This window comes from Lathamus discolor, chromosome 3 (assembly GCF_037157495.1).
Source record: "Lathamus discolor isolate bLatDis1 chromosome 3, bLatDis1.hap1, whole genome shotgun sequence".
NCBI lineage: Eukaryota > Metazoa > Chordata > Aves > Psittaciformes > Psittacidae > Lathamus > Lathamus discolor.
In genome coordinates this window covers 100632125-100640038 of record NC_088886.1, presented here as the reverse complement: position 1 = coordinate 100640038, position 7914 = coordinate 100632125, and positions in this window count along the sequence as shown.

Sequence of the window (7914 nt, the reverse complement as noted above, 5' to 3'; positions counted from 1 at the left end):
CAGGTTTCATGAGATGAATGCAGAATTCAAAGCAATTTTTGTACTGAAATGTCTTATGGATAAGTCTATATATCTGCCTTCTAATACTTCAAAGTGGTTTACCTTTAGAAGTGCTTTTTTAAAGCAAATCTTGGGAGGGTAAGGGTTAGTTGCCTAAAAATAGTTGTTCTAGAGATGTGTGGAATCCACACCATCCCCACTTCAGCATTTTCATTTTTCCCTTCTCTAAACAGCAGTATTCTTATAGCAGAGGTTTTTCCCCACAGTGACTTTGTTTGTGAGTTTGTACTTATTTCCTCTGAAATCAAAAGAGAAGAGTTCTGTGAAACAGTGATTTTCTGCTTCTCCCCAGTGCTCCTTCTAGTGCATGAGAATAAATGGACAAAATTCATTTGGAATCCATAGCAGTCTATATCACAAGAGTTATGAGGTACAGTCAGTCCACAGTGGGGATATATAACTTCTGAGCCAAAAAGCATAGGGCACAAAGAGCTATTGAAACAGTTCTTCCCCATGAGCCCTTTAGTAGTTAGTTCTCCCTTTGGTTACAATAATGGAGAGAACCCAGCAAGTAATTTTGCCCTAAGTAAATCAGTTCTTCCTATGTCACACCAGAAAAAGCCATAAGATCAATAAAAGTGTAACCAGCTTATTCCTTTGAGGAGAAAAAAAAGTAACCAGTGGGTTCTAGAAGATCTGGGGCATTGTTTAGAAGGGAAGTTTTGGAAATTTACTTCAAACCTGGGTTTATTAAAAGCAAGGTTATTAAAAGTAAAAATGGAGGTGATAATGACTTCTGCGGCAGCCAAATGTTAGATCATGAAAAAGTGGGACATTCAGGCTGGTAATAAACTGCCAAAAGAAACAAACTGTTCAAAATCCAGGACGCTTTTATGTAAATAAAATCATGGGCATTAGAGATGGAAAGGAGCTATTACAGTTCCTCCCTTCACCTACCAAAACCGGATATTGTCTCCAGGCAGAGGACAATATTAAACTGAAAATACATACAGTTAGCAATAAAGAGAGAGAAAACGTATCATCTTCAAACAGGAAGAATGCTCAAAGATATTTATCAAGGCTAAGGGATTTTATTGTAAGTTATTGCTTAGGCATTTAAAATTATTTTAAAAACCATGAAGCACATAATTCTTCCTATCCTTTTTCATGAAGACCATTCACACAAGTGGAAACTGGGAAGAAATGGTAGTGAATGCTGCCCATTTCATATGGGTCACAAAAAGCTGAATCTGTCAAGAAAGTCGGTCAAAATTCACACATGTTCTTTCACATGTTAATAAGAAGTGTGTGGTATGTGTCATTAAGAGCTAGACCCTTTGCTCTTGTCATGACTTTATTTCCAAGTAGGATTCTTGAAGACTATACTCTGCACTCTTCTGCATTCCCTTCTACTTTTAGAGGATATAAAAAGAATACTTCCATGGCTAGAAAAGCCTTACGAATCCACAGCATGTTGCTCTCTACATCCTTCAACTCCAACATGTACTAGAGATTAGTTTGTATCTATAAAAAGAACTACAGCTGTTTGTGCTTGTCTACTTACAGGAGGCTTGAAAAGCCTATATTAATTAGGGAGAATTTATTTGGGAGCACTTCAAAACTCTTGTGTGTACTCCCAGTGTAACTAACAGCTTTGCCTTGCCTTTGCCTCTACTGAAACTGGAATAATCATTCAGGGGATAGCCTACAAAATTCATTTCACCTGAGTATCTCTCCAAGTGATTCCCACTATAATCCCAGTGGCATTTGGAATAAATCATTATTAGTTCATATTTCATCTCATCTAAGCAGCTTTATTTGTGTCCTGTATCCTCTACTTGGCAACCATTCTTTCTGCTTTGCTGTCTCTTTACACCATTTAACACAGATGACTGGATTAAAATAATTTAGGACTGAGATGATTCACGTTTCAGTTCGAGTCAACTGTACAGCCTGTTCCGCACTGGAAAGACTGCCTGTAGCTTGGGTATGTTCCAGTGACTTGGGGGTGTGAAAGGACTAGGGCAAACTGAGGTGCTTCTCTTTGGCCTTTTGTACCACAGCAGCTGTTCATAGAGCAGCCTGCTGGCAAAGGTAATAGCAAGCAGCGTTCTGATTTAACAGACAAGCTCTTCATCAGCATGGGCTTAAGCTCTAATTGAGACTTGGGTCAACAAGTGAAAATGTTTGATCATCCAAGCAATTCTGCAAAACTGAGCAGCAATTGGTCACTATTGGTGGTCCTGCAATGAAGGTGCCCAAAGCCAGTGTAATAAAAGGCTATTGCAGGTCAAGATTGAAATACTGTGTAAGGCAGCAGTCGCAAGTTGCCAGTCTTTCAAATTTTCATGTACTGCCAGCGATATTAGTCCCTATGTTTTGCAGTTTACAGCCTCATTTCCCACACTTTTGGAAACTGTTACGCATCCACCACTGGGCTAGAAAGCATCATCATAGCACATGACATTGATTAAATTTTCACACATTTTCGGCTAAGACAGAGTAGCAAAAGTATTTTTCCTGAAGTCATATTCAAAAGCAACAGCAGTCTTGACATTCAGAAAAAAACAAAGGTACCTCCAATGCTGTATGGGTGTTTCTACAGCTCTTCAGGTTATAATATGGGTAAGTCACATGTATTCCATTTTCCTCAGTGTGACTGTGCCATTCTTCCCTTAGGTCACTCCAAGAGGTGCTGCCTCATGCCAAGGTGGCCCTCATGCTCTGATCCCTCAGTAAAAGATATCACCATCTCAGTAACTCTGACAGGGCATCTGTCTCTGCTTCTGAAACCACCATTTGCACAAGACTCTATTGAGAGAGGGCCCTTATCTGCAAAGCAATGTTAGTATCAGACAATGGTATTTCACCGGCTGAGCAACAGGTATCCCAGCTCAAACACTTGTGCTTTTAGTCTTGCAGTTGTTAATGTCATAGCAATGTGAGGAGTTCCATGCTATAAATAGCTTTATATAAAAGCAGGCTTAAAACAAAGAAGTAAATTATTAGTAGTCATCCATAGCAACCCTACACATGGGCCATAATCCCATACACTAAATGTTTCATGCAGAACAAAAAGATTACTATACCTTCCTTACCCCCATCAAATTTATAGCCTTAACACAAAGTTCACAGTTGTCAAGGTTTATATGTTGTCCTATTTACATCCCTTCTAAAGACAGTAGACCACATACATCATCAGTATAAGCTCAATAAAGCCAGAAAAGTTTCTATAGAGCAAATCTATCTTAACAGCCTAATATAAAGCACAAACAGCAGTAAGAAGCTGGTGGGGCTTTTTTGTTTTGTTTTGTTTTTTTTTAAGGAAAACACTTCTTTTAGTTACAGCATTCCTACCAGCAGCAGGGCTCTGCTGGACACATAGCACAGGAATTCTATATACCCAGCTTGCAAAGCAAACCAAATGCTGCAAGAGTCACATCAGTGTAGGAAAAGGCTAGTACATTTTCCAAACACTGGTATCACCTCACTGCGTATAGAGATGTCAGGATCTCATGATATTAGAGTGCAAAGCTAGCCTCACAGTGGCTGGTTGACATATTATCTACAAGCACTTTTTGGCAATGAAATTGTCTCTCAAGATTAAGATTCACCTGAAACTAAGGGTAAGTAGTAGGACCAGCTGCTGAGAAGAATTGAAAGGGATTCATTCCTCTCTACAGTGAACTTTTGCTCTCTACCCTTGTGTTGGGGTTATTTTTTTTAAATTCTTACAATTTATAAACTCACAAAACCAGCAATATTGATACAGATTTAAGACCAAAGATTCTCCTAATCACTATCAGGAAAATTTTAACCAACTCTTGCCGAAGAGTTGTGTGAGAACCTTTTTAAAACTCATTTTCATTTGGGCTGCTACAATATACAGTCAGTCATAATCAACCAGATCTGTGACTCGGAAGCACAGAAATTCAAAGCAAAACCAGCCAAAGTAGATCTTCTAATGATGACTGTAACTAAAAAGATAAGTAGAATTTGTAAAAACATCCTTTTTAACTTTATCAGGCTTGAGTCAGGTCTTAGCATGCTGTAAAGCAGAGTGAGCTGCAGCTCAGGTTACAGTCACAACACACAAACACAGACATAACTTGAAAGTAAAGCTCATCATGTGCCTCTTATTCCATTAGTCTGTTTGGTGTTTTCCTTTATGGATTTGTATGTGATATACTAATATTACAGTTAATCCTGGAGATAGCAATCTCCTGCGTTAGTAATGGGAAATTTTATGATAGTGCAGTTGCAGTATATGTTGCATTATATGAATTCATGTTTCCTTCTCCTCACAAAGTATCTCTTTTCAGTATTACGACCCAACTTCAGCATACTACCTTGTTCTAAATAATTAGCTTCAGCCCCTAAAAAAATTGACACATACATAAAAAAAGTCGCTAAGGGGAATTTTTGTGAAGCATGTTTTACTCCACAATGTAAAAACAAAGGCATTGTTAATTTCCCTCAACATTTAGACTTCACTGTGACTTCCACAAGTATGCAAGAAGATGTACACAGAAGAAACTGATGCAAAAATATGAGATTACTTCACTGGACAGCACAACCTCTCCCATGTAAAGTTTCAAAAAGGACATTTCCCGAATAGGCCGTGGGACACTTAACTGGCATACTTACAATTGCTATTTTTTCCACTGACTGGAAAAACAGAGTGGAAAATCTATACCCTTCCACACAGTGCCATTCCTGAAGAATCACAGACAAAGTGTACTTCTAATGTAACAGCACTTCCTTCAAAAGCCCCCGTTCTTTAAAAATTAATTACATATGCCCAGACGTACCTTTGTACCCCTTTCCAAGCAGTCCTCAGTGCCCTCAGGTACTAAAGCCAGTATTAATTAAACACAGCCCCCTCCTGGCTTTTAAAGAAACCATGTATGATTCCACCTTATGTACACAGATGGAGTCTGGATTTATGATAATCCTCTGACAGTTACTTAAAAATATTAATCCTTTCAATGCTGCTGTCCTCAGCAGAAGTCTGAGTAACAGAAGCACATGGCAGAACCCTTAATGTGTAAAAGTGCTGTTTTACAGACACACTGGTTAAAACTCACTTTCTGCTGCTGCTCAGTGAAGAAGAGAAAACCCAATGAAGGACAGAGTTGAGACAGTAGCAACATCAGGCAGCTCAGTGGTTGGTCATATTCACTATATAGAGTCCTTCTGAAAACCATTCCTCTGAAAAAGACACATCAATCTTTCAGGTCCTGGAACATTAAGTTCAGCCAGATCAAAAATAAGTTTCATGCAGTAAAAGCTGTTCTCTTTGCGCACTGCAGAGACCATTTATTTCAACTAAAGGAATTAAAACCATGAAAACTCCATGAAACATCATGTAAAACTTCATTCCAGTAAATCACACCCACTTTAATTCTTGCTTTACCCCAAATTATCATGTTAGAGGATGGGCAAAGGCAAAAAAAGCAAAAAAGCAAACACAATTCAGAATAGCCATTAGCACTGCATCAAAATAAAGTGACTGTAAATAAGCTAGGGGATCCAGAAGTGTTGCACAACAGTAACTTCATATGAAACATGCCTCTTTTTTTTCCCATTGTGGGCCACTATCAGAAAAGGAACTTAGAGTTACCATCTGTGTCAGATTTCTCCTTGCTTCTTTCATGACTCAACCCTCCTTGACTTTTTCTCCTGTGTAGGAGCCAGACCATAGTGATTTCAGAGACAGGGCTAAGGAGGCCGCAGCATGCATTACAGAGCTGAATCTTGCAGCTTCCCTTCATTGTGCTGTTTCCTGAAACAGAAAGAATCACCATCACAGCTGGACCTGCTCCATTTTTACTGGGTCACAGGACAAAGGCAATTCCTTATTAGAGCAAGTCATGAACACGGCAGTAGTTTGAGATGCCTGAATTCCAGCTCTTAAAAGTGAAATTATTGCAGGAATTTTCAAAATAACACTGTTGACTGCCCAGCATCACTGGCAGCCATTTCTGGGAAACCTAAAACTCTGGGCTTAAATTAGCTATACAGGTAGCATACCAGTAAAGATTTACAGCATAACGATTCAGCCACTCAATGTGGAACCTGATGGAAACCGGGTTTCAGAGAGATGTAATTTCTCACCCACTGTTGAGGAGTATTTCCTGAACAGAAAATCATGGCAGTTAAACCACTTCACAGGGATCTCAAATCAATGAATTTCTCAGTTAAAAATGTTAAAGTGGAAAGCCCCACGGCAATAAAGCAACATCCCCTACTAACAACTTTGCGTCTTAGTGATTACTTGCTTCAGATTTTCACAATAGTAGCATTTCGTTTGCCGAGGTGTCTGCAGAGAGGAGCCTTCAACCCCGGAACGACGGAAAATGTCGCGTCCAGGAACCTCCGTTCTGAGCAGAGACACCCCCCCACCGAGGGAGCCTCAAGTCCCCGCCGGGCCTTGCCCAGGGGCCGGCAACCTCGCTGAGGCGAGCAGGAGCTCACAGGGGGCGGTGCCAGGAGGGCCGGCCCCGGCCTGAGCGGGTAAACCCCGCCCCAGGCAGCGCGGGCTCGGTGTGTGGCGCGGCGGTTGGTGCCGGCACCGCGAGTGAGCAGGGAGCTGAATGCTGAGGGTGCGTCCCAGGGCCCGCGCCCGATCTGGGAGCGCTGCTCTGGCTGCCCCGGCTGTGGCAGCGCCGGCAGCAGACAGAGCCGGTGAGAGGGGAGGCTGCAGCGCGGAGCTCGGGGCGCGGAGTGCCTGCGCTGGTCTCGTGAGGGGAGGGTGCGCCATGGGCAGGGCTGCACTCGGTGCGCTCTGGGGGAGGTCTTCCTGCAGCAGGGGCTGAGCTGCGAGGCGCTGTCAGCAGCAGAAAGATGTCAGGGAAGCGGAGAAGGAGCTGGACTGCTTGCTCCAGGCCCGAACTGTGCAGGGGTCCACCACAGTGCATAAAGACAAGGAGGGCAGTAATCCAGGAAGCTGGGGACTAGTAAAAAAAAAACAAACCACCCCAAAACCAAACAAACACCCCCACCCCCCCGAAAAAACCCCAAACCACAAAACCCCATCACAATTAAAAGCAAGGGGCTTCCTTTAAAATCTGACATCCTCACCCAGAACAGCTTCACAGTTCTGCAGGGGGCTAATGAGGAAACACCCACCACACCAAATCAGCAATCAGCTGATGCACCAGTGAAGATGATCACTACTGGTGCCTCCCGAAAAAAGCTGCGGGTCATAGTAGTAGGTGACCCTACTTTGAAGAGTACAGAGGTATCCATCTATTGGCCTGACCCAATCTCAAGGGTATAGTATGGGGAATAAACAAGAGGAATTAGAGATGTGTACATGGCTACAGGGATATGATATCAATGACATCACAAAAACATGGTGGGATGGCTCCTCTGACTGGAGTATTGGAATGGAAGGTTATAGGCTCTTCAGGATAGACAGGCCAGGCAGATGAGGAGGGGGAGTAGACATTTATGTCAGTGGTAGGCTGGAGAGTATGGAACTTTGTCTGGGGACAAGTCATGAGTCAACAGAGAGCTTGTGGGTCAGGGTCAAAGTGAGAACAGCAATGGCAGATATCACTGCAGGGATCTGTTACAGACCACCTGATCAGGAGAACTCTGTGGATGAAGCACTCTATTGATAGATAGGAGCAGCCTCACGCTTGCAGACCCTTGTACTTCAGCCATCCTTTCATCTGCTGGAGCAAGGGTATAGGCCAGAACAAGCAATCCAGGATCCTTGTCTGCGTGGAAGACAACTTCTTCTTGCAAGTAACAGAGGAGCCAACACGGAGAGGTGCCATGCTTGACCTCGTGCTCACAAACAGGGATGGCTGGTTGGAAATATGACGCTCCAGGGTGGCCTTAGCTGTAGTGACCATGAGATGGTTGAGCTGGAGATTCTCAGGACACTGAGAAGAGTGTGCAGCA